The 27810-nt window shown below is 46.0% G+C and overlaps 2 long non-coding RNA genes and 1 pseudogene across 2 annotated transcripts; 2 read left to right on the forward strand and 1 right to left on the reverse strand.

Moving 5' to 3' along the window:
• Positions 1-447: 447 nt before the first annotated feature.
• Positions 448-15698, reverse strand: LOC140213438 (uncharacterized; annotated as a pseudogene).
• A 4097-nt stretch (positions 15699-19795) lies between these two features.
• LOC129381979 (uncharacterized) lies at positions 19796-22285 on the forward strand. Its single transcript, XR_008610063.2, has 4 exons — positions 19796-20262; positions 20857-21040; positions 21748-21824; positions 21916-22285. It is a non-coding gene; the product is annotated as an uncharacterized lncRNA (long non-coding RNA).
• Positions 22286-25405: 3120 nt separating this feature from the next.
• LOC129381874 (uncharacterized) lies at positions 25406-27662 on the forward strand. The gene is made up of 2 exons (XR_008609989.1): positions 25406-25756; positions 27371-27662. It is a non-coding gene; the product is annotated as an uncharacterized lncRNA (long non-coding RNA).
• The last annotated feature ends 148 nt before the right edge of the window (positions 27663-27810 follow it).

Raw genomic sequence — 27810 nt, forward strand, 5'->3', positions numbered from 1 at the left:
CAGTCCTCCATTGAGCTGGAACAATGTTGCCATAGTCGTTCTCCACGTCTGCATAGCCTGGCGGACAGTACGTTGCCTCACTTGCCGCACACAGAAAGTTGTGGAGCACACAGCACGCCAGGACAACATAAGTTGCATTGTCGGGCAGTAGGTTGATGCGGCCAAGTAGAACTCTCCATCGTGCAGCCAGAATGCCAAAAGCATTTTCGACGATGCGCCTGGAAAAAATACACTTCGCGCATTAATAAAAGATTGTTCAAATGCTGCCAAAGCCTATAAGGCATATGTTAAAAAAAAGAACTCCAGTGTTCCTAAAAATAAAGCTAGGAACAATCTGCTGACAAGCAACCATCTTTTAAATTCCGTTGGAATAACTTCTTTGCACAGCAAAAAGTTGCTCTAGACATCTGGTTTGAACACCGCAGACCTGCATGGGTGTTTAAATGCAAGTAAATGTCATACCTGCGTTGCTCTGTTTTCTCCGACTAGTACCCTTTCCTCTTTCCATAACCCCACTGGGACGTGTAGTTCACCAAAGTGCGAATAATACAGAGTATAATAATAAAGAGAAAGTAAGGAACACAGGCAAACTTCAGTATGCTTGTGTAATCCGTGCTTAGCGAAGCACAAGTTGTCTTCCTATGGTGAATGGAGGCTTGCCGGAAACCCCCTCCCCATACCTTGCTCTGCTGAGCCTGTAGTTGAAGACCCTCTGGGTCGGCGTCACGTGTTTTCCTGGGTACGGAAGCAGGAAATCAGGTCGAAGCTGGTATGCCTCGTCCCCAACAAACACGTGAGGTGCAACGTTGTTGCTGTTTGGAAGACGTGCTGGTACTGGGAGGTTCAGGTCTTCATTTGCAAGCTGCCTTCCGAATGAACTTGCCTTGAACACTCCCCCGTCACTGTGCCGGCCTGCAGCCCCAACGTCGACCATGATGAAGCGGTATCTGGCGTCAACAATCGCCATCAACACGATAGAGAATGTGCCCTGGAGTATGTAAAAAGTCATTCACGTTATTAGAATCAGCACAGACCAGTTCGTTGCAAAAAAAAAAAAAAAGACACTGTGAATACTATACCTTGTAGTTAAAATATCTGCTGCCAGAGTTTGGTGCCGCCTTAATTTGGATGTGCTTGCCATCGACTGCCCCGATGCGATTGGGGAAATTCCAGCGCCTGCTGAATTTCTCGGCGATGTTTTGCCATTGGGCAAGTCCTGGCTCCTAGGTTACACAAACAAAAAAGCAGTGCATTTTGAACAGGTTGCAATGCATGACATCGCTTAAACTGAAATAACTTCACTGCTGAGTATTTAACGCCCTTAATACCTGTTACACCTTTGGTTCGCTTCACAAAAAAGAGTATAAACAAAAATAAGGCCAGCCATACTCACAGGTAGGTACAGCGACTGTAAGTGCCGCCAGAGAACTTTGCAGGTGTGGTGAATGACGACACGACATGTTGACGGCGCAACTCTGAAATTCATTGCAATCTGCTAGATTGCACTCCCTGAGGAGAGGTACCTGCGCACATAGAAAAACGCTCAATCGATGAGGTGAAACAGTGGGGCTCTTCGATTTACAGACTCGGACTCACCGTCGACTCCCCGACAAGCAGTCTAGCATTCGTTTTTAACATATATTCCTGTGGCGTGGGAAATCCTAGGACTACTCGCAGACATTCCGCGGCGAGTCCGAGATTGTAAATCGAAGAGCCCTAGTATGTGAAAGCATTAGTCATATTGCAATCGATGCTGTACCTGAGGGTGACGGCCAGCCTCTCTTCAGAACACAAAGGTTCGCGACACAAGAACGACTTCACCAAGTTCCTTTTCACCAGTTTGTGCAGTTCGTTGAACTTGGGTGGTGTCATTCTATAGTACCTAAAAAACATGGTGGGGTCTGCATCCTTTTTCATGACTTGGAACTGGAACGATTGGAGTAAAACAAGAACATTATTGAACTGTTTAAATGTATAGTCTTTTACAAAGCACTTTATGACTGGTGTATGTACCTTCTTTTTCTCTTTTTTTATTCTAGGGGAGCAATTCATGAAGTCTTGCTCAGCTGCCAAAAGCTATAAATACATACATCAACGACGCGGCCCTCACCGTATTACAAAGGTTACGTCACCTGCCATCAGCACCCAAAGACAAAAATTTCTCCCGACGGCTGGCGTAATCACTAGCGCAGAATCGGAAATGAGACGTAGGAGAATGACGCTCTATGTCGCTTTACTGACTAACTCTTGAGTCTAGGCGGATGGAGATGAACCATTTGATATTGCTCAGACCGCCAGCGCAGCAAGACGTTTTTAGCCACAAACTGCTGAATGAAACGCCTTATACAAGGGTGATGCATCAGACCAGTACACTCTGTGTTCTTTACACTTACATGTCAGCGGCAATTTCGCAAATTGTAAGAAACACAAACCGGTACTTACCGCGGTGGGGTACTCTCGTTCTTTTTTTCTCTGTTGCCATACCTGGTGCACCCAGTGTTTACGCTGCCTTTTCTTTTTTCTTTGAAGTTCTATTAACTTCATTAACAATAATTTCTTCTTCTGAAGGAGGAGGCTCCCAATAAGAGCCATGGTTAGGCAAGTTCACGTGCGCTACTTTCGGGTCTGCTTGCTTCGGCCGCGCGCGCGTTCAGCCACAGAACAGGGCCGCGGAGTCGGAGGAGCCGAAATTTGTTTACCCGCCCAGTGTTGCCACAACGCATAGCATCGCCGCTTTCTTTAAGCTACATCGGCACATGAATGTCTCCAACACATAAAAAAGACTAGAAATCATTTCTAAACAAAATTTTACGCGTTTTTAGAGTGTTCCGTAATTCAAAAGCGATAATAATTGTCGTTAAAGTTTTTTTTTTTTTTTTGTCATGTGTTTCACGACAACGCATTTGCGTCATCTAGCCACACTGATAACAACGCAGCGACTCGCCGGCCGCGGCCGGCCTGTCTTCGCTCTATGTAGAGCAGCCCGACAAACATACGGCGTCGCGCCGCGGCAGATTTTCTGCCGCCCGAACTTCGTCGCGAAAGTTCGCTCCATGTATTTTGGCCTGAAAAGCGGCATGCCGGCAAAGCGAACTTTTGTTGGGAACTCTAGCACAACAAGGTGTCACACAATCAAGGCGCAACGACGTCCGGATACTCATGGAGCACACACATGCACAGGACCGTGTTCGTGTACTGCACATGCGCCTTCTGATGTCCTTGGGTCTGCGCGCTCACCAGTTGTCTTTAGGCACCCGGAAGAACCTTGCAGGGCTTGTTTTTGAGGTATTCGTGCACCACTGCACGATGCACAAGCGGTGCGAGTAGTAAAACGGGTGAAACATCGCGGAGCACGAACACACAGCTATTGAGAACCCCGAAACTGACGAAACTGCCCCCACCAGTCAACGCACAGCAGCGCACGCTTCCCGATAACAGCACATTACGAAACATGAAACGTCATGCAGTGAGCTAAGCTGGTGGCGGGCCTTGGCGCGCGCGCGGAGACTGTCGAAAGTGAGGGAGTGGCGAAGGAGGGAAAGAAAAGGGCGTTGAGAGAGGGGCGAAAGGGCATGGCTTCCGGATCTAGGAGGCCATACAAGGGAAGCGGATTTGCTTACCCGCCATGCTGATGGATGGCGCTAATTACCTTTGCCAGTGAAGCGGCCGTGTTTGCGAGGCCGGGCCACATGTCTTCAGAAAGTTCTACACAATTTCTGTCGCGCATACAAGCAATCAGATTGAACGAGGTTCAGTGACAATAGACAGCGGATAGAACCATCGATATCATTCGAGAAACTTCCGATACATGCAGGTGGCTCCTGCGTTAAGCGACAACATTTTGTACACGGAGAATAGCGGTCACCGGCGAAAGATAAACAAGTACACGTGTCAATTTTATCTCTCTTCCTCAAGACTTCTCTACCTACTTTGTACAGCTACCTATTCTCATGATGATGATAATTTATTGGCATCCCTTCTGAAACGTGGCCATGAAAACAATCTCATAGCCTGCTTGATGGGTTAAGGTATACTATATATGTTTTTTATGTCGCATGTTTGTATGCATCGCTTTGACGTTTTCTTTTCTTTAACATCACCCATGTATATCTAGCCCTGACTGTAAGAGATCCGGTAGTATCAATCATTAAGCTGCTTTTTTCCACCGATACTCTAAACAACCCTTGCTTGTCTCGACTGCTGACAGGCTGACGGTTCCGTCCACTTTAAAGACAAGCGCTTCTGGAAGGTGTACCTTACCTACAGTTCTCACTGGGTGAATCTTTTCGCAGTCCATTAAGATGGGCTGAGTGGTCTTCCAATTTTGCTGCAGCATACACACGCGCATTCTACTTCTGAATATTTGCTCCAGATGTTTTGTCCTCTGGCAACCGGCTCGAGCATCAAATAGCAAGGCACTGCTCTTTTTGTTATCGTACAGATTTTCCCTTCTAATTTCTTCTCATTTTTGTAGAGGCTCAACACTTGTCACCCTACACAGCCTCATTCGTGGTTTTGTCGTGGGCTGCCAAAGCCAATCGGCCTACCGATGTTCGGTTAACTTCCAAACCAGACAAGATATCCGATTTTAAGTGCGGAATGGCATTTGCGAACGTAAGCACTCGCGCCATTACTTCTTTCCAGATTCCACGTACCACCTCATAATTATTGTGGGCACACAATGCTCTGTGTTTCATTGTTGCAGCATTCCGCTTCCCCTTCATTTTCAAATTCTCTTGGTGAGTCTTTGAGTAAGTCTTTCCTTCGTTTACGTATACGCCGAGGTATTTCTATTGCTTGACAATGGGTATGACTTCCTATTGAATTGACACCACGTGAATGCTCGTATCTTCATTAAAGATTATAATTCCCGATTTCCTTGAGCTAAACTTCAGGCCTAGATTTGTCGCTGCATTGCCACAGACATTGGCATGTACCTGTGAATCTCTTTTATTGTCCGATAGTAGCACTATGTCATTCGCATACATAAGTCCAGAGAGCTTCTGTTGCACCGTATGCCCATTACGCATGTACGATATACCAAACCCTCATTCGCTGTTTTCCAGTCGTCTTTCTCTGTATTCCCTTAACATAAAGTGTGAAGAGCAACGCAGACAGAGGACATCCTTGCTTCAGTTCTTGGTGAATTTCCCCCACTTCATTACCTTTTCGATCTTCCCATACAACTTGCCCCCTCTACATCCCACCAAGGCTTCGTGCCCTGGCCACCATACAGCGGGGACCCTGGCCTTCTTCTCTCCGGGCTTGGGCTTGCCCGGATACCAGGCCTCCGGACCATGCCATCGAGCTCTGGCGAGCACTGCTGCTGTTCCTTCAGGACCCTGCAGCACCACCCGTCGGCGATCGGCTCCGCGACAGCCACAAGCGTCATGCGGTCCCCACTTACCTGCCTCCAGGACGTTCATTAATAAAACGGAGGCAGCCTTACCTTTCCACTTTTGAAATAACACCCCTCCTCTTTCCACCGCAGCGTCTTCGGCGCATTTTAATGTGGAATAAACGTGGTTTCATTCATTCATACAACTTGTTCTCCGTTGTCTCTATATATCCCCTTCAGCAGCTGCAAGAAATCATCCTCTATGCCTTCGCTATTAACAATGTCCCATAACAATTCCCTGTCAACGTTCTCATAGGCTCCTTTATTATCTAGAAATGCTATCAGTAGAGGTCTATTCTGAGCTACTGAAATGTCTATGCACCGAATTAGTACAAACATGTTATCATCTAAGCGTCCGCCTGGTCTGAACCCTATTCTGTAGTTCCCCTCCTACATAAATTTTGCCACCCACTTTAAGAGTTCTAATTTTATAGCTTGCATTGGCAGTCTATATATCAGTGACGTTATTTGTAACTCGCCAGCAAGAGCTTGTCTTGTGTTTATCACATTTGGCTTTGAGATGAGCTTTATCTTGTTTCCACATCATTTAACAGAAATTTTCTTCGTTTTAATCACCTGTTCTATGACATTAGTAAGCAGTGTCTCGCTCCTTGGACACGAGGTATTTGATTAGGTGGTTAGCATACTTTTGATGCAAGTGCACTGTCGTGATTCTTAGCGAAGATTTGACCTCTAGTAATGTTCATTTTACCAACAGGATATGACTACTCAAGGCTCGCATATACGTGTAATTGCAGTGGACAACGCATGCAGTCATGGTATTAATCGAAGGGCGTCTCTTGTGTAAACTGAATTTCCTGTCGTGACAAATAAAAGACTTACAAATTCCAGCAGAACTCATCTCACGGTGAATGTCAACGTTAGTGCGATTAGCACTAATACAATGTAGCGAAACACTGGGTTGCCACTGCCAAAACGCGTCATAGATGTTTGTATGCAGCCGCGCTCCTTTCTAGTGCTACCCTGTGAATATATTGTTACGATGGGGTGCGTTTATTTAAATATGAATTGGTGAAAAAGGGCCACGAGAAGGGGCAAAGACAAACGCACTTCGTTCTCTTCTTCCTTCGTCCATGCTGTAGCTTGAGCGTAACACTCCTCCCTTCACAGACGAAGCCCGCTGGGCGAGTAATTGTTACGTCCACTCGGAGTCAGGGGGATGACAGCGTTTCAGGCGGGCGACTTGAACAAGTTGCGTCTTCTTAGATCGGTAGCCATTAGAAACGAGACGAGCAATCGATTAGGTCACATCACTTAGGTGATTGGCGATGACGAAAAGCCTGGTGCAACGAGCCAGAAACCTCTGTCTCAGGCTGCCCTTGCGAAGTGGTGCCCAAAGCCATATTATGTCCCCTTTGTCGTACGACACATTCTTATATCGTGAATCGTAGCTGATCTTGGAGTGGTCCTGGGATGCCAGCATACGGAACTGAGCTATGCGGCGTGCTTCCTCAGCGCGGCAGAGAGTCTGGGGAATAGAAGAGTCCGCATGATGAGTAAAAGGGTAGAATGGTGTCAAGGAAGCTGCCGGAGTGGTCTTACATAAAGAAGATAGAAAGGACTGTAGCCGGTAGTTTAATGCTTTGCAATGTTGTAGGTGTATATGATAAAAGGCAGGATGTCAACTCAATTTTCGTTTTTCGAATCGACGTACATCGAAAGCATGTTGGTCAAAGTGCCGTTAGTGCGCTGGACGAGACAATTTGTCTGCGGGTGATACGGGGTCGTGTGGCGAAACTGGCAAGAACAAAGACGCAACAGCTCTTCGCCTACGTGGGCTACAAACTGGCGATGACGATCGCTCACAATAACACAAGGGGGTCCAGGACACAGTATAACGGAGCACAGGAGGAAGCTCAAAACATCAAGAGCCGTGGCCGTTGGCACCGCTGTGGTTTCAGCATAATGCGTCAGATGGTCGACGCAGGCTATAATCCAACGGTTGTCGTTTGTTGAGCGCGGGAAGGGGCTGAGAAGATCCACTCCGACAATTTCGAAAGGAGATGCCACAGGGTCAAGGAGTCCGACCAGAGCAGTGTTAGGGCGCTTGAATGGCTGGCACTTGTTACAACTGGCCACATACTTTTCTATATCCCGTCGCATACTAGTCCAGTAGAATCGGCCCTGAATGTTCATTGAAGAGCGGCACATACCCATTGTCACATACCCAGTCCCCCAAATCGGTCAGATGGTTTCATTTTGAAGGCGGTTTTCTCAACACAACAGCCGGATGCACTACCCATTAGACCATGGAGAATTCAGAAAGCTAGAGCGAAAGCGTTAAGAGACATCGATAGATAGATAGATAGATAGATAGATAGATAGATAGATAGATAGATAGATAGATAGATAGATAGATAGATAGATAGATAGATAGATAGATAGATAGATAGATAGATAGATAGATAGATAGATAGATAATCAGTACCCTTTGTTATAAGTAAAATACACTTCGTTATAAGTAAAAAAGCTCGCAGCATGGCGCTCAGAAAGACGCCACTAAATATTTGTTTTGCATGCACAAAGCCAGTGACAGGCTACAGGTCATGGGAAGACCAGACAAAAAAGAAAAGCTAGAGCAGACGACAGCCATTCTCGTCTTATGATTGGCTGAAGATGCTTATTCTGAACACCACTTACATTAGTCCTTGGCGAAGGGACGTCGCTCACCTCTTTCAGTCGCTTCGCCCGATGTTTTATCTATAGTTTCCTTCTTCATTTAAGAAACCCTTCATATGCGTTTGTAAATTTAGAGCAAAATTTTCTTCCGGCTGGCGATTTTCTTAAGGTACTCCGAGCCTGCTGCGCAGTAGTCCGGTCAATGTGACGACATGAAAAAGCCGACCACAGGGGCCTGGTATTGCGAAGTGAACAAGGTAAATATACCTGGTAGCGAAGCTTCCATAAGAGCCCATACGTTCCATTTGCGGTTCATGGGGCTTAGCACCATATCTATGTGGAGGGAACACTTCCGGCGGAAGAAAAAATAATGTGATGCCATATGCGGTAAAAACAGAACTGGCGTCATTTTGTTTTCGAAGGCGCGAAATTTGTTTTGGTGGCCTGCCGTTAGAGCTCTATATTCAAATGCCCCGCCAGTCGACTTGATGGGCGTTTCTAGTATTCCTGTATATGCTCCCGCAGGGAGCAGAGTTGCGCATAGGTCCGCCGCCGTGATCCAGCTCTCCAGCGAAGCCACTCCTCGCCCGCGCAGGAGCCAAATGCCGCGCGGTGTTCCGCCTTTTTCTCTAGTGGTCGCGAGCTACAAGCGCCAATTGTTCGCAGGCGCTTAGGAAAGGGCACTTGTTAATACAGGCTACGCTCGAACGAGTCATTCGTGCAGCCGGAGGGGGTGGGCGTCCAACCAACCTAAACTTTGTATGTACCTATGTAAACACGCATATACAAATACACACACGAACGTACAAATATGGGGTGGGACCGCCTTCGATTCCCCAAAATAAAATACTCCCGTGGCTCGAACAGCTCCAAAGTTCGCTCGCAAACGCGCAGTACCTTGCCACAAAAAGCGGTGCAATGATTTTCAGCATGCATATGAAGTTGTCTTATCATGGTCAGAAAGCAAGGAATTTTTTAAAGAGTGTTTAAAACTTCACACACGTAAGGTGGACACTTAGCGCACTTTGGCTGCCGAAACCAGCCGATTCATGACCGTCGCCAAGAGAGCTATCGTGCCTGCAGTTATGTCAGTGACCGTTAACAGAGCGCCATTTATCACTAACCATCGTTCACAACAGCTGCACGTTTTCGATACATGCGGTGCAGACACAGATTTAAGCGCATTTCAAATGTTGACATGCGCACATTTTAAGCAAAGCTTACTTTTATTTACTATTACTATTTAGTACCCAGTTGAAAATGACAACAGAGGTTGTGTTCAGTACTACAGAAATTTCTGTTGTACAACAGGATTTTTCTGTAGTAACTACAAATTCCTGATGGAGCGACAGACTTTTCTGATGTACAACAGACATTTCTTGTGACTACAGAAGTACAGTCTGTCGTATGTCTGTTGTTACAACAGAAAGCTGAAGCTCTACAACAGATTTTTGTAGTACTACAGAAAAATTTGTCATCACTACAGGCACCCTGTTGTCCCAACAGAAATGTTCCTGAAGTAACCCGAAAAACTTCTGTAGTGCTACAGAGAGCTGTTGTAATACTACAGAAACCTATTGTGGCAACAGGCCCCCAATTGTCACAACAGAAGTGTTCGTGAAGTAATGCGACCAACTTCTGTTGTACTACAGAAAAATGTTGTACGACAGAAACCTATCATTGCAACAGGCCCCCAGTTGTCATAACAGAAGTGTTCCTGAAGTAATGGACAAACTTCTGTTGTACTACAGAGAACTGTTCCACAACGGAAACCTATCGTCGCAATATGTACCCAATGATGACAACAGAAGTGCACTGAAATTGTGCGATGCGACAAGCTTCTGTAGTGCCCAGTTGAAAATGACAAGAGGAATTCCTGTCGCAACTACAGAAATTCTGTTGTACGACAGAAGTTCTTGACATTTCTTAATTGAGTGACATTTCTGACGTTACGACAGAAATTCTGATGTCGCAACAGAAGCATTCTGTCGCGAAGACCAATAGTTATGAAGTCGCAACAAAAACGTTCTGTCGCGACAACAAGAGTTCTGAAGTCGGAACAACAGCTTTATATCCTGACAGCGACTCCGACGTTACGACACCAATTCTGACGTCGCAGCAGAAACATTCGGTCGCGACGGCCAAGAGTTCCGAAGTCGCAACAGAAGCGCTTTCCGTCGCGGCCCTTTAAAATTGTATGTTAGTTTCGCATCGGTGGTGAACACTGTACTTTTCTCTTGCGCGGTATTCAATCGCGCTTCTCTGAAGCCGGCAATGCTGATGGCACCAACACCGGTATTAAAGTCGACGTGGCGAATAGTTATAATTGTGCCGTGACGACGCGGCACCAGCAACGCCTTACCGGCCTCCTCAGGATCGGCCGCTGATCAAAATCATACCATCTGCGGGAATGGCTGCGTATCCGTTTCATTTTTTTTTTTTTTTTGGTAAGATGTGGCACACAGGCCTGTGGACTTACATGTGCTGTTACACTGACACATTAGTTAATTTCCCAGGAATATTTCACAAGCTTATGCGAAGCGGAAAAGAAGATTTGGGTTGTTCCACAAAGTTGCGTGAAAAGCTGTCCCGCTCGGGTCTCAATAATCTGGTACAGTGCTGCCGTGAGAAGCCAGTATGCTGTCAGAAAGAACTCTCATCCACGAATGTTTATGTAGCTATTTTGCATTGAACACACGAATTATATGCGCGCTCAAAAGTGTAAAGAACGAGAGACAACTGTCGAAACTAGCAGTAATAACCCTAAAAGTCAACGTTGTCTATTTCTGAATTGCTTATTTAATATGGATATCGTACATCAAAATCGATGTTCTAGCACTCCACGATGTACCTGTCGATGGTACGAACACTCTTGCTCTTCTAGAGATGCGGCACTTGACGCGGTGGATAGCGGATCTTGGCTCTTAAAATGCAAATGTAAACATCAGCGCATCATCACGTTGTACTTTTGACATGGCCAAAATGTACACTCGAAAAGCATGCCAGGAGTGGTTCAGTGGTAAGATGCCGGGCTCGGAATCTTGAGGTCGCAAGTTCGAATCCTAGGCATAGACGTTTTTTTTTTTCATTTTTTTACTTTTATATTTTTCTTTTTTTGTACTAAGAAATTTACATAGCCTTAAGGAGGTCCCTGTCAATATTTAATTAAATATTGATCAAGAACTACAGAACTTTCTACTACAGGACGTCACACTACAAGCAACAGAACTACAGACAACAGAACTACAGACAGCAGAACTACAGGCAACAGAACTACAGGCAACAGAACTACAGGCAACAGAACTACAGAAACAACGTCCCAAAATACGACAGACTGTGAAAATTTCCTGTTGTGTTTTTCAACTGGGTAGTACTTACTATTTAGTAGCGCTTACTATTTAGTAGCAGCAAATCTGCAAATAGAAAAAGATTCAAGGTGCAAGAGCTTCTAGCTGCTCCTCTGAACGCACGATCGACGGTCCACTGATTGCAATGGCGATGGTACTGACGGAAACGACGAGTTCGCATGAGTCGGCGATGCGCCCGTAAAGTTGGCTTCGCCGCGGCGCGAATCATTTAACGTAATTTTTCGCGCTCGGCCAATAGCGGTGCGAGCGGCGCCGGAAAAGTTATGCGCAACTCTGCTCCCTGCGGGAGCATATACAGGAACACTAGGCGTTTCGAGCTTTCAGCGCACCCTGCACAGAACAACCCTTCTTTACAGTCCGACAAAAACGTCAGGTGTAGACTGCTGGCACTATCGTCGGTTACCAAGCCCGTCGGCCAGCGCAGTCGCACCAGAAGAACTAAAACATTATCTGGGGGTCGTAACTCACTATTTAATGAACAGGTTAAGAAGCGATGAAGCCACCCACGTCACCATATTAGGACAAGCTTCCACAAGTACAACAGCACAACGTGTGAGGGGGGCGTATTTTAGCAGGTGAACCGACTTTACGAGCGCGCTTTTCTGCGTACTTGAACAGCTGCACTCCACTGCAAGTGATAGCGGCGTCAACGCCCCCTGTTACGACGGGCGCTGAAAAAAAATGTATTTATTGATAATAATAAAATCAAATAAACTTGTATTTTTTTTTGCTCATCATGAATACATAAAACTGACCAGGAATTTTATTTTCATTGCATTAGTCTGTGTCTCGCTAGAATTAAAAAGCGCTTTTTTGTTTCCCAATGTTTGTTCTCTCCAAACATAGTCGCGCTTCAGTCGCTGCTCCTAAACCACCCTTGCTGATGTGCGTGACAATTTGTACTGAACCGCTTTTAGCCCGAAGCTTCGCGACCTATTTGGATTGACCTTGTGAACAATGGGAAGCGCGCACGACGCGAAGCGTGGTCACTAGAACGCGTAGTATCAGCAAGATGAGCATATACGTTGCTCGAATCATGCTGCCTTGTGCGCTCTCATGGCGTCGCACAGTTCGACCACTTAATTCTGTGCGTTTGGATGAAGCTACGATTTATTGTGCAAATAGCGATGGAAATGCACATCGTATGAACTATACTGAAGGAATAAACTTCACATCAAGGCCGTGGCGCTAGTACCATACGGCTGACAACTCAATAATTATTTCGTTTATTTGTAACATTCATATTTACTTTCAGCCACAGTGCATGTCTCTGCAACTTCGCAAGCTTCGACTCTGCCGCAGTGATAGTTCCTGCTTCACATGTTACTTTTGGGGCCTAATGCGTAAAACGACGCTTTTGTTAAGAAGGTAACTGGAACGCCCATGCATATCGCCGCAAAGTTCGCGAATTAATATCTCGAAACTGGTGTCATCCTGAAAATTCGTTCCAAGTGGTTCCGCCTAGCGAACTCCGCGGCTAGAATTTGTGAACTTTAATACGGGTCATAGGGTAATTAGGTCAAACTTGGTGAATTCTTATTTAGTCGATTATGCTTTTAAATGTTTTGTGCAAGTAATGTTCGCCTCTTCGCGTAGATCAGCTCATGAACTAGAATTGTGCTATCTCAGACAGGCAACCTTTAAAAAAATGTGAAAATGTTCGATGATACACGCGGTATGATGACAAATGTAACCATCCAGAAAAGAACGACGAATGCCAAATCGCGTCCAAGCGGCAAAGGAAGCTTCGCTTTAAACTGGCTTTGCATAAATGCTCTTGAGGGACAATATAATGTGACGTTCTTGTTCATTCTTGAATCCCGCGCTCTGCAATAAAGAAGGAATAAAGACGGTGATATCATGGGTCATATTTAAAGAAAAAGAACGGTATTTCGTTATAATTGTGCGTAAGGGAAAATTTCAGTCAAGTTTGGTGCTGGATATATCATTAGCAAAGCCATCTAGCCAATATGAAAGAACTTAGGAACAAGAATCTTCGGGAATTTAACCCTTGGTGAATTGGCCGCCTATGTAAGGATTTACCGGTAGAAGCCCTCCCCGACTCATTGGTTTACCACTGCGCTCTGAGAGCGCATCGTAGTGTTTAAAAACTACACAATTCAGCTGATTCGGAACCTTCCATTTCAAAGGTTCCTTTATGTGATCTAGTTGCTGACAATACTATAGCACGGTGTAGATCATCAGGCGGCTTTCGAGCATTGTGCAGCAGAAAGCATACATGACTTTTCACTTTTAATTATTACCGGAAAACAAACCGATTTCATTTTTATGGTCTTTAAAAAAGCTTTTGATAAAGTCTCTCATAAGAAGTTATTGCACAGATTAGGAAAAATATTAAATAACCACCAACATTTAAACTGGATTGCTGCATACATTACCAATCGAAGACAATTTGTTGTCTTTAATGGAAAAACTTCGGAAGTTCTTGGTGTGGACTCAGGCGTCCAGGTACCCCAGGGGTCGGTGCTTGGACACCTTCTTTTTCTTTTCTTTATTAATGAAATTGTCTGCAACATTACTGTCAAAATACGCTTGTATGACGACGACTGCGTAATTTACACGGAAGTGAACAGTACAGCTGACCAAATTCTTTTAAGTCAAACACTCAACAAAATTGTACAGTAGTGTGATATTTGGCAAATGAGTACTAACTATGAAAAAAAAAACAGTGTTCATGAGAGTTACTCACAAAAAAAAGACCATTAACCTTTATCTATTCTATCAGAAGCAGTGTTCTTAACGAAGTACCTCACTACAAATACCTGGGTCTCTGGATGACAAGTAACTTAGACTGGACTAAACACATCGATTATATCGTAAGAAATGCAAACTGTAAGTTGTTATTTTTACGAAGAGCTTTAAACCTTAATACTCCTGATGCCCGCATCACCGCACATAAAGCACTTATTCTCCCATCATTAGATTATGCGCCATAATCTGGGACCCCTTCACTCGGTCCAATATTAACAAGATTGAAAGCGTACTGAAAAAGGGTGTACGATTCATATATAACAGCTTTGGACGTTCTTCTATTTCTACCCTTCTAGGATAAAATTTATGTATCAAATTGTAAAGGGGCACTATAAATTAGACACTTCAGACGTAATAACCTTTTCATCCGGTTATGCCACTAGACAAATACACCTATTAACGGTCGCGCCGTTTCGCACACGTAACAACTCCTTTAAATACTCTTTCTTTCCGCGGACAATAACGGAATGGAACCAGCTTACTAACACCAAAGTTCAAGAGCCTTCACTTACCTTGTGTACATCGTGTCTAACTTAGTACTTACCGTATTCCTTCTATTTTAGTTTATATTAGTTTATTTACGCTTACGTATCGATGTATTTGTTGATTGCCTTTCTTGTGATCTTTTCAACATTTCTACCCTCCTGCCAAAATCTCCAAAGTGGGATTGCAGTATCAACAAATGACTAAATAAATACATAAATAAATAAATAAATAAATAAAGTACGCTTCGGGATGTGTTTTCTCTGGGGTAGAGTTGGTACTATTGATGACTCGTACGAGAGTAAAGTCTACATTGAGGATCATAGTGGTCTGAACGGAATTTTCCACGGAGACGGTGTCAAATTCTTCGGCGTTATGAGCCTCTTGAGAGAGCCCTAACTCTGCGAAACAGCAACCGACTGCTCCGTGGGGCACCGTGATGTTGTAGTGGCGGTACAGCTGAGTTCAGCACTGGTAGTAAAGAAAACGGTCAGGTCCAAGGGTATGCGAGGCGAAACGAAGTATTCGCTGATTGCATTCAGTAGAGGCAAGTGGGCGAGTTTATGCGGGTACATGAATTCGTTCAATTTGTTCTCGTTCAAGCTAGTTCGGAAGCTCGCACACACCATGAAGTCCGTAACGTTGTCTGATGGGAAATGTGACCGTAGGATGGCACATGAACCTCTCTTAAACGTGGTTAATTTTTTAGGAAAACGAAAGGCGATCACTCACACAAGAGAATTACCAAATGAGACCTTGATGAAATGCATCTCGAAATAAGCGTTAGCGCCGGCGTACGGGCGAACAAGGGCTCCAGCCGGCTTCCCAATCGCCCATCGCGGAGTAGCGGCGGTGCAGCTCTTCTCCTAGATTGTCTCCATGTGTTTGCTTCGTTTGGTCTGAGCGTCGTTCGCGGGTGGCTAACCCATCCTCAAGTGAGCGGCACGAGTTTCGGCTGCCTTGGCGGCGAACCAACCAGGTTTGGCTTCGGCCTGCTTGCGCTTGCGTTCGGCAAGCTCAGTGCTTGTGAGCACCATCTTCGGTCGAGGCATCGGTGTAGCATGGAGATGGAAGAGAGTGAGTAAAAACTTTATTGAATATAAATAAAATAAGGCACGATGGTTGGAGCCCCTATTCCAGGGCCCCACTGGCACGAGCGGCTCGCTGGGCTTGGTATAGAAGAGCCAAATGGCTCTCCCGACCCTCGCCCGCAAGCCATGCCTCCCACTGCCTATTCCTCATTAGTGGATGTTGGTGTAATATGGGACTGTCTATGTTCGGAAGCCTCCTGGGGCACTCCCATGTGATGTGTTTTAGTGTGGGTGTTTCTGTGCACCACGGACACTCGTCAGTGAACCTCGTGGGGTGTATTCTATGTAGGTGGTGCAGGCTGGGGTATGTACTCGTCCGAATACGACGCCAGTCCCTCACCTGTTGGCTGTTTTAATCGGAGTGAGGATGTCCAAAACGTCTCCGGTCCTGCCTATGCTGTAGGAGGATGTCACGAGAATTCTATGGAAGGTCTCCGCTAGGCCATGCCGTTGCTCGGACGTTTAGTCCTCGAGCAATACGGTCTGCCTTCGCGTTTCCTGCCAGTCGCTCGTGTGCCGGACGACATACGATAGTGGGGTGCCTCTCTAGTTGAGTGCCTAAAATTTTGATTTTCGATTTGGGTGCCGTTTCATGTAGAAACAGGCGGCAAGCCGCTTATGAGTCGGATAATATGACAGCCGAATTCGTTTGGCGCGTGGCGTCCTTAATGGCCAAGGCGATGGCTGCAGCCTCTGCCACACAGGCCGAGGCGGTTTTGAAGGATGCCGTTGTTCTCTTGTTGTTGCATGGAGAGACTATGATGAAAGTGTGTGAGCTGGCTCGACTGGCATCCGTATAATACACCCCTGGTCCCATGCCAAAACGTTTGTGAAGAGTATTCACCATTGCTCTGCGTCGTCAGGGATGGTACTTGGGGTGCATGTTTTTTGGTATTGGGGCCACCGCGATGTGCGATCGAACGTTGCGGTCTATCTGTGCCGTTTCCTCTCCGCAATACTGGGGTCTCAGGGAGGTGGAAGAGTACCGAAGTTATGCGGCGGCAGTTGACGCGAGACGCAACCACCTTGGTGCACCGCACGTGTTCGTACTAGTCTCGCCCACGGAGGAAGGAAACTGAGGAGAGGCCCTGACGTCACTCTTTGTGAAGCTAAAGTGAAGCCGGAATTTGGTGTTGTTCACGGCGTTGCTCCGCTTATCAGGCCAGCTCTCCTCTCTTGTTTACATCTCTCACGAAACCACGCCGCGCTGCGCGCCACCCTACTGCTCGGCCGCGCGCGCTCCGCAGCAATACTAAATAATCGTTAGCACGTTACCATGATTCCGCCAAAGAGGGGAAAATTTCCCGCGGATATTCCTTCGTCCGTTACCGTTGCCGTTGCCATGGCGCGGTACATGCGAACAGCGTTGCATGCGCGTTCATTTTACGAACTATAGTTCTTCTTGTCCCACCTGGCCACAGCAACATCCGGTAGAGCACGGTCCAGGTAACGCAGCGCAACAAAACACGGAGACCAACGCAAACCTGCCCGCACGGCGCCTTTGCCACGGTGCGAAACCTACGGATCAACACGTGTGAGCGCACAGAACAATAACAAAGCCGCCATTGTGGCCCGAAAGGCGTGGCCGCTACAGCAAAGAAATAAAAAATCAGAAAAAGAAAATAAGGAGAACCTACTACGTCATTTCCTCCACACTTTTCTCCTAGCGCGCGGAGGGGGTAGGGCCTCTCCTCAGTTTCCTTCCTGCATGGTTTCACCACTTGAAACGGTGGCGCCGCTTCGTGTTACTTCCTTGCACTCGTGGAATACTTCTTCGCTACATCCTTCCTAGATGGCGCCACATTTTACTTTCCAGAATGACGTAAATTTAGTGATATGCGCCATCAAACTGTCAGTAAAAATGCAGGGTTGTTCGACTTCTTTCTAATTAAACATTATCTTATATATCGAAACACAAATGTAAGTGGAACACCCACGTATTTCGACCCACCATCTGGAATATAATATCGCGAAACTGCTGTTGTCCTGGATATTTTTTTCAAATAGGTACGCGATACAACTTCACCAAAAGAATTCCTAAATTGGAATGTGTCCCGTAAACTATTTATATATACGTAACAAATTTTTGTTACTTAGTTTACTATTTCTTTCGATTTCTCGTGGTAATAACATCCACCTCTTCGAATATACTAGCTCAAAGACAGGAATTTCGCTGCCACAGGCGATTTCTAAAAATTCCCGGAAGCTTGCCCAATATGCCCCGTATACTAGGCATACTTCCTCATCAAATTAGAGAAGATTTTCTCTATATCGCTTTGCTTCTGAAGGGAGAAGTACGTACAAGTTCTTAATATAAACTTCCAACTTTCAGAGTACTGAAATAGTAGTCCACGTATTGGGCTATCAGCGTACTACACCCTAACAAAAATGCCTACCCGTTAAAATTTTTATTGGCCCCAACCAGCAATTGTCATTTCACTTGCGTCAATTTCCGTTAACTCTGCGCTCCCGAAACTTTGAGGTCACGGAGGGCACGGGCGTATCAGTGGGATATATGTTCATGGCTAGAGAGTAGCGAGCAGTTTTATTGATGGGAAACGCACGCCATAAAAATTATGCACACGTTTGGGGACATCATACCCCAAAATGTTTAGAGAACGGCAGCTAACTCCAAGACGCGATACATACGTATAACAGTGTCAATATTTAACACAGCCCTTGTATGCGCACTGCTACTGCCGCTCGCAAGTTCTGCAGAGTTGGGACGCCTGAAGCAAAAGCGAAGTAGGTGGCGCCCCACCTGGCGTCCTCCCCAGCCCACTGCAAAACAAGAATCGAGGCAGTGCAGTGTGACATTGGTTGGGCCTCGTTTGAAGTCAGAGAAGCGCAGACAAATATTAGTTTTGAAGAAATACTCAGGATCGTGAATCAACAGATATGTGCAGCTAAAGTTCCAAGTATCTGTACCTGTAAAGCGTGGACACAGAACTGAAGAACAGGTCAAGAAAGTTGGCAACCAAGTACAGGCTAATTGAAAGTGTAAACAGACAACCAGGAGTCATCATAAACAAAGTGAGAGAAACAGAGACAGACAGAGAATTGGGTGCAAAGAATGAAACAAAAATGACCATGGAGAATTACAAAAATGGGACGAAAGAGATTAGAAGGGAAAAATTATACGATAACTTAACGGGCAGTCCCTTGCTATTTGTGGTGCTGTGGTGCGAGCTGGTTGTCTAAGAACAAAAGCATACCGCAGAAAATATTCACAACAACGTGAGGCATGTCTATGCTGCAGCCATAACTCACATGCCCGCGGGGCACACGCGCCACAGTCGCATTGTAAGCTGGAGGGGCGGAGACATAGGAGCTCGATTTCGGGCACTACGCACATCAGGGTCTTTGCTGCGAAGTCTTTTTGTGCAGTTTTCACGAGAACGATCTGAACTGTTCGCCCGGCGTCGATGGCGAGCTGCAGCTTGTGCTGCCGCTGTTAGTATGTTAGTGCATCTGTTAGTATGTTTGTAGAATAGTGACACACAGAAAAATCACCGAGGGCGCAATGGAAAGCTGGACGAGTTACTGAAGTTGCAGAATGAGACTTGGCACAGAAAACAAGTGATAGACAAGGTGACAATGAGGAGGAACACCTATTTGTCAGCTTTCTCTACCGGTAAGAGGGAGGTTGTTGTGACGGAGACGTCTCAACGCTGCCGCCACTGTTGCGAAGGAGGATCCAAGGAGACGGTGATTAAACGACACATTTATATGCAGTATGTACAAGGGCGTTACATGAACGGCTCAGAGGCCGGGAGCATAACTGACTCGCACAAAATCGTGCGGCGAGAAACGGGAGCACGCCTCTGCTCGATGTCGTCGTCGTCTCTCCGGCATCCCGTGGTTCAGGCTTTTATAACCCGAGGAGCCAGCGGTTTAAACTGCTCCAGTCAGGACCATCCGCGGGTTGCTCTGCGAATTCCGACGAATAGAAAAGAGGCAGCTGCATCAGGCGATCCCGGTGAATTGGCTCATCGGCGCCGCCGGATGTAGCCCGAATATGACTCGCCGTCGGGCCCGGCCAATTTGCTCGGCGCCTGTCTTCAGGCCAGAATACATGGAGCGAATATGCGACGAATAGTCGGCGTTCGACGCCCGGCGGCGTACGCGCGACGCGCGGCGGCGGAGAAAACGTCGTTCGCCGCCGATCCAGCTGGCGCAGAAAAGTTCGTCGGGCGGCGACGATACCGGAAGCGGCAAACGAGCGGCGCCCCAAAGCGAGCCAATCAGGTCTAAGTATCCGCCCCGACTTCCGTCTAGGCTTCCCCGCTTGTCCGTGCATGCCGATCCCGCTCTATCGTTCACGCCGGTATCCCGCATTTCGTATTCATGGCATCCAAAGCGGCGCGGCTGGAATTTAACGACAAGTTCATTTCGGCTGTTCAGAAGCGTGCCATCCTGTGGGACTGCAGTCGCTATGACTACAAAGATCAAAGAAAGAAGGCTCAGGCGTGGGAAGAAGTTGCCGCTGAAATAGGATGCGACCTGCAAGGTATGTTTACAAATATTAGTGCCTCTATGTTTCCGCATGCAGGGTGGGCTTCCTGCAACTATGTCGCTGTCACTAAGAAGGGAGTGTCACCCGTTCAAAGTACCCACTTTTCATCATAGCTCGCCGTGGTCAAAATAGATTCAACTCCAACCGCCGCGCGCCCTGCATGTTACGGTGGTGGTGCCCGTACGCCAGTTGCGTGTTCTCTTGAGCGAACGAAGGTTGTTACCTCTCGTAATCAGTGAATGAACGGCGACCCCATGCAATCGCGCCACGATGCAACGATTATCTACAGGAAAGATTGCAACCGCTACAAGAGGCTGAGCTGTATGTGCGGCGATGTTGGGCGCGCGGATGCGTTTGGGCGCAGCAGTTTCGGCCCACTATTGGGCACGTGACCCTTAGCTATGTTAATACTTTTTGTGCACACCTATGTGGTTCGCCGCGGCAAGCCAAGGACAAAGGAGTGTGATAGCATTGAAATAGTATTCAGGTGATAGTAGTCTAGTGATAGCATAGAAATTCATGCTGCTCCCTTGCTTGTTGCTGGCACGCGAAGGTAGCTGTGAGCTATTAATTTTGTTGTACTTCCAGAAAAAAATCTACAGGCTAGGTGGAAGAGCCTGCGGGATACATTCACGAAAAAGTACCGGGGGCACAAACACGGCGCCCCGAGTGGCTAAGGTGGAAGTGACGCGAAGGAAATCAATGATGCAAGCGTGAGCTGGCCTTATTTCACCTTGCTGAAGTTCTTAAAAGATCAGTCGGAAGTTGCCAGGTGAGTGCCTTCTAGTTGTTTGACTTGGTCGTTTCAGGTTTGCATGCAAGCAAATGAATTGTTTTGTTTAAGTGTAAAAGTTATTGCACAGGTGAAGCAACCTGGCTCATTTAAAGTTAGAATTCTACAATACATGAAAACAACTGGTACTTCATCTTGCACGTGCGAGCTAGTTGCTTGTGTCAAACCGGTAGTATGCAAGCTAATGCGAATGAAAACAGATTGCTCACATTTCCATATGTGTCATTACTTATTTTATTTATATATATGTAAGCCTCCTACAGATACTGGGCCATCACTGAACTGAAATATGAAAAAAAAAAAACGAATACACAAATATTAGACGGGGAAAATACAGGATTACAAGATTACAATGAAGGTGCCCCAATGGATCCCTTTTCACCTCAAACAATCCACATTAATAGTAGTAACATGGGAAAAATTAAAATAAGGACAGTCTGTACTCGCGCGCGCGCGCGCCCACACACACACACACACACACACACACACACACACACACACACACACACACACACACACACACACACACACACACACACACACACACACACACACACACACACACACACACACACACACACACACACACACACACACACACACACACACAGTGCCCTCTCTTCTATGCCATAAAACACCGATCTACAGTCGACACGCTTCTTATAAAACTGGTTGTATTTTTTCAGTACCATATCCAACATTATTCAGCCGGCTGCGACTGAAACCGCTGAGAAAGTGTTCGAGAGATTGTACAACACTGGAGGTAAAAGTTACGGCTGGAGTTATTGGAGTTATTAATCATTAGAGTCAGTGCTGAGGATGTTTACGCTGCTTTGGCTTTTTCTTTTGTCCAGGAGCGCAGGAAGAACAGGAGGACGAGATTTGCAGTGCCCCTACAAGCTACGTAGAAGAAAGTAGTGTTGAGGCAAGGACGTCGAATAGTGACGACACAGCAGCATTACACTCCAGCTTCATAAAACATGTATCAGAAACTCCGAGGAGGAGGCGAGCCCAGGAGGCAAACAGGGGTACGTGGGAACAAGAACTGGACAGAGTTGACGCCCAAGTAGTCGCTCACAGCGACAAAGGAGCCTTGTACGGACAGCTGTTGGCAGAAAAGTTTCGCTCTTGTCCTAAAAGGCTAAAGTCACAAATAGAACTTGAACTCTTAGATTTTTTAAAGAAATACACGTTCGAAGAACCTCAATAAAAACCTCGTGCATACAGGTGTTGTGCCTAAGTTTTTTGAGGTGGCGGGAGGCCAGTATGCGCCCACTGCCACGTCACAGCACCTTCATTCATGAAGTACTGCGCGAACATGTTTCTTGTTGCCGCAGCACTCGCACTATAGTTCCTTGACGGTGTTGCTCCCAAGTCAAGCAAGTCGCTCCTCTGGATTTCAGTCCTCCATTTAGCTGGAACAATGTTGCCATAGTCGTTCTCCACGTCTGCATAGCCTGGCGGACAGTACGTTGCCTCACTTGCCGCACACAGAAAGTTGTGGAGCACACAGCACGCCAGGACAACATAAGTTGCATTGTCGGGCAGTAGGTTGATGCGGCCAAGTAGAACTCGCCATCGTGCAGCCAGAATGCCAAAAGCATTTTCGACGATGCGCCTGGAAAAAATACACTTCGCGTATTAATAAAAGATTGTTCAAATGCTGCCAAAGCCTATAAGGCATATGTTAAAAAAAAGAACTCCAGTGTTCCTAAAAATAAAGCTAGGAACAATCTGCTGACAAGCAACCATCTTTTAAATTCCGTTGGAATAACTTCTTTGCACAGCAAAAAGTTGCTCTAGACATCTGGTTTGAACACCGCAGACCTGCATGGGTGTTTAAATGCAAGTAAATGTCATACCTGCGTTGCTCTGTTTTCTCCGACTAGTACCCTTTCCTCTTTCCATAACCCCACTGGGACGTGTAGTTCACCAAAGTGCGAATAATACAGAGTATAATAATAAAGAGAAAGTAAGGAACACAGGCAAACTTCAGTATGCTTGTGTAATCCGTGCTTAGCGAAGCACAAGTTGTCTTCCTATGGTGAATGGAGGCTTGCCGGAAACCCCCTCCCCATACCTTGCTCTGCTGAGCCTGTAGTTGAAGACCCTCTGGGTCGGCGTCACGTGTTTTCCTGGGTACGGACGCAGGAAATCAGGTCGAAGCTGGTATGCCTCGTCCCCAACAAACACGTGAGGTGCAACGTTGTTGCTGTTTGGAAGACGTGCTGGTACTGGGAGGTTCAGGTCTTCATTTGCAAGCTGCCTTCCGAATGAACTTGCCTTGAACACTCCCCCGTCACTGTGCCGGCCTGCAGCCCCAACGTCGACCATGATGAAGCGGTATCTGGCGTCAACAATCGCCATCAACATGATAGAGAATGTGCCCTGGAGTATGTAAAAAGTCATTCACGTTATTAGAATCAGCACAGACCAGTTCGTTGCAAAAAAAAAAAAAAAGCCACTGTGAATACTATACCTTGTAGTTAAAATATCTGCTGTCAGAGTTTGGTGCCGCCTTAATTTGGATGTGCTTGCCATCGACTGCCCCGATGCGATTGGGGAAATTCCAGCGCCTGCTGAATTTCTCGGCGATGTTTTGCCATTGGGCAAGTCCTGGCTCCTAGGTTACACAAACAAAAAAGCAGTGCATTTTGAACAGGTTGCAATGCATGACATCGCTTAAACTGAAATAACTTCACTGCTGAGTATTTAACGCCCTTAATACCTGTTACACCTTTGGTTCGCTTCACAAAAAAGAGTATAAACAAAAATAAGGCCAGCCATACTCACAGGTAGGTACAGCGACTGTAAGTGCCGCCAGAGAACTTTGCAGGTGTGGTGAATGACGACACGACATGTTGACGGCGCAACTCTGAAATTCATTGCAATCTGCTAGATTGCACTCCCTGAGGAGAGGTACCTGCGCACATAGAAAAACGCTCAATCGATGAGGTGAAACAGTGGGGCTCTTCGATTTACAGACTCGGACTCACCGTCGACTCCCCGACAAGCAGTCTAGCATTCGTTTTTAACATATATTCCTGTGGCGTGGGAAATCCTAGGACTACTCGCAGACATTCCGCGGCGAGTCCGAGATTGTAAATCGAAGAGCCCTAGTATGTGAAAGCATTAGTCATATTGCAATCGATGCTGTACCTGAGGGTGACGGCCAGCCTCTCTTCAGAACACAAAGGTTCGCGACACAAGAACGACTTCACCAAGTTCCTTTTCACCAGTTTGTGCAGTTCGTTGAACTTGGGTGGTGTCATTCTATAGTACCTAAAAAACATGGTGGGGTCTGCATCCTTTTTCATGACTTGGAACTGGAACGATTGGAGTAAAACAAGAACATTATTGAACTGTTTAAATGTATAGTCTTTTACAAAGCACTTTATGACTGGTGTATGTACCTTCTTTTTCTCTTTTTTTATTCTAGGGGAGCAATTCATGAAGTCTTGCTCAGCTGCCAAAAGCTATAAATACATACATCAACGACGCGGCCCTCACCGTATTACAAAGGTTACGTCACCTGCCGTCAGCACCCAAAGACAAAAATTTCTCCCGACGGCTGGCGTAATCACTAGCGCAGAATCGGAAATGAGACGTAGGAGAATGACGCACTATGTCGCTTTACTGACTAACTCTTGAGTCTAGGCGGATGGAGATGAACCATTTAATATTGCTCAGACCGCCAGCGCAGCAAGAAGTTTTTAGCCACAAACTGCTGAATGAAACGCCTTATACAAGGGTGATGCATCAGACCAGTACACTCTGTGTTCTTTACACTTACATGTCAGCGGCAATTTCGCAAATTGTAGGAAACACAAACCGGTACTTACCGCGGTGTGGTACTCTCCTTCTTTTTTTCGCTGTTGCCATACCTGGTGCACCCAGTGTTTACGCTGCCTTTTCTTTTTTCTTTGAAGTTCTATTAACTTCATTAACAATAATTTCTTCTTCTGAAGGAGGAGGCTCCCAATAAGAGCCATGGTTAGGCAAGCTCACGTGCGCTACTTTCGGGTCTGCTTGCTTCGGCCGCGCGCGCTTGAGCCACAGAACAGAGCCGGGGAGTCGGAGGAGCCAAAAGTTGTTTACCCGCCCAGTGTTGCCACAACGCATAGCATCGCCGCTTTCTTTAAGCTACATCGGCACATGAATGTCTCAAACACATAAAAGACTAGAAATCATTTCTAAACAAAATTTTACGCGTTTTTAGAGTGTTCCGTAATTCAAAAGCGATAATAATTGCCGTTAAAGTTTTTTTTTGTCATGTGTTTCACGACAGCGCATTTGCCTCGTCTAGCCACACTGATAACAACGCAGCGACTCGCCGGCGGCGGCCACCTGAACATCGCCCCCGAGTGCTCCGTGATCGCTGCGCATGCGTGAGGTGAGAGAAGGTGAGAAAGGAGAACAACTCTTTTTCGCAGGATGTGACGTCACATTGTTGCTTGTTTTTACTTTTTTGAAAGAGCTACTCTCGAACGTAGATTAGCCATTGCCGTCGTGTCGGCTGCAAGACGTTCTGCGCGCGCTTGGCGCGCTTTTGTGCGTGTCGAAAGCGTATAACGTGCGCGATATTCGTGCGAGCGCAGTTTGACTTGAGCAATCGTGGGTTTGGACTCCGTGACATTTGCTTTCGTCATATGCGAGTTAGGGGCTTGCCGACAGGTAAACCGCCGCTGTACTTAGGTGAATACCTTGTTTTTCGTGGTACTGAAATAAATAGCGCTTCGCTGCGATGGTGACTTCAATCGAGTGCGGTAATTGCTGCGCATTACGGGCGATTTAATTGCACAGTACGTGCTGCATTATCGGTGCAGATAGAGAAAACTTATCCTGTGAGCCTTACTTCCGTCAGTCAGTCGGTTAGATGTGTCGCTCTTATCCAGTGCACATTTCTTGATATTCACTAACGATCTGCTTCAAATATCGACGAAGTGTCTATTGATCGTGCAGATGTTTTTTTTTATTCACACAACTGGCGATGGGCAGCAGCGTTACGGCCGTGAGTTTTCCTTTCGAGCAAACCTTTTCAAATTGAAGTTTTCGCTCATGTTCGCGAGATAGCAAATTTAAGTGTTACACCCGCTGCTGTATTTTTCGATTCCATGTGACCTAGATTTAAGCTGCCTCAGGTTGTATTAACGCGCTCAGAGGCTTTTCGAAAAATTGTTGTCACCTGAGAAATCAATGCAGTGTGCCAGTTCTTTTGGAATGGTGCTATTTGTGAAATTGATCATATTTCCCCTAGTCATGCTCAACTACTTACTGGTCAGATGCTTGAACTTCCGAAGAAGTATTTGTAAAGTTTCCCTTCAAACTCAGCATTGTAACTGACGCTTCTCGGAAGTATGAGTGGTATTTGCCCCTGCAACACTGCCATGAGTTCAAGTTCAAATTGTGCCCACAGACTGTCTATCCGTGTGCCACTAGAAAGCAAAGAACTCATTTCTCAATTGTTGCAACATTTCTTTTTCATTCCATCTTCAAGAAATTTGTTTACTTCTTTTCCTGGTCATTGTGGACTTGCACGCATTGAAGTTTTGGATAGTTTGGCAAAAGCATTGCATAGTGGGCCTGTAGGTTTTTTTTTTGTATTTAGCGCATTGCCCTTCTGACTGGACAAATTAAGTAACTGCATTACAAATATTTCACGTCCTTGGAATGTCTGTTCCATGTGCCTCATAACAGTACACGGTTGAATTTGGCACATGCACCTTCATATGACCAAGTGTAGGTTTGTATTGCAATGGAAATAAGAACATGAGTGCTTCAATTGTCTTCATCACATTGCTGATGCCTTCAATGTGTGAAAATGGCTTGTAACAATATTGCTGTGTTTCATGTGAGGATATGGAATAAAATAACTTTCTTCTTTTATGCTGAAGGTATTCACCCCTTTTGCCTGTTGGGCTTCAAATGTTGTAGAAAATGGTGTGAGCAGCCTGGTGTGTGCCTGAAGAGCAATGCTAGTTTGTGCATGATCATATTGTTGCTGCTGGGAAGATGACATCTTAGGCACATTTTTTTCATACAATTAACACAAATGTTTCCATCTTTCCCCTTGTGGCTCAATCGTAGTATACCTGTTCGTATTTCAGTTACCTTGTTGTTTATTTTTCTTACATATCAGTATTATGTACTATCAAGTTAGTGGGAATATAAAACTATTTGATGTTGTATTCATGGGGAATCCTAGCCGATCCCTCGTCATGGGTATGTGCCATATGTCACAGGCAACAGTCATCCTAGTCTCTCTTCTTGTGGTAAAAGTATCCCAAAGCCTATTTTGTATGCTTGCAGATGAGTTGAGATTTACACATCAATGCCAGCTCACAAAGCATCTAATACGGCAATCAGCCAGCCACCTCCGCAGATGGAGAATTCTGCAGTTTCCAATCATACTGTTTCTGTTGTCTTTGGCAGAGATTTTGATTGTACACAGCGGGAATAAACTGTAGGACCATAAAAAAACTTGTGATGACAAGGGCCATATATGGTGGAAATTATAGTAGATTATGACCAGCATTAGCTCAAGCCCTGCTAAAGGTCTGTGGTATCTAAAAAAATAATAAAGTGCTGGTTTTCATATCTATAGCTGCTGTGTGCATTAAACTCAAAACTCCCTTCTTGGCAACATAACCCAGGAATGCCCACTCCAAACACTCTTGCACATGCACTTTGACAGCATCTGCTTTGATCTACCTGATTGCATATCAGTAAAGATGGGTCTAGTTCACTAA

Source organism: Dermacentor andersoni, chromosome 10 (genome assembly GCF_023375885.2).
Source record: "Dermacentor andersoni chromosome 10, qqDerAnde1_hic_scaffold, whole genome shotgun sequence".
Taxonomy (NCBI): domain Eukaryota; kingdom Metazoa; phylum Arthropoda; class Arachnida; order Ixodida; family Ixodidae; genus Dermacentor; species Dermacentor andersoni.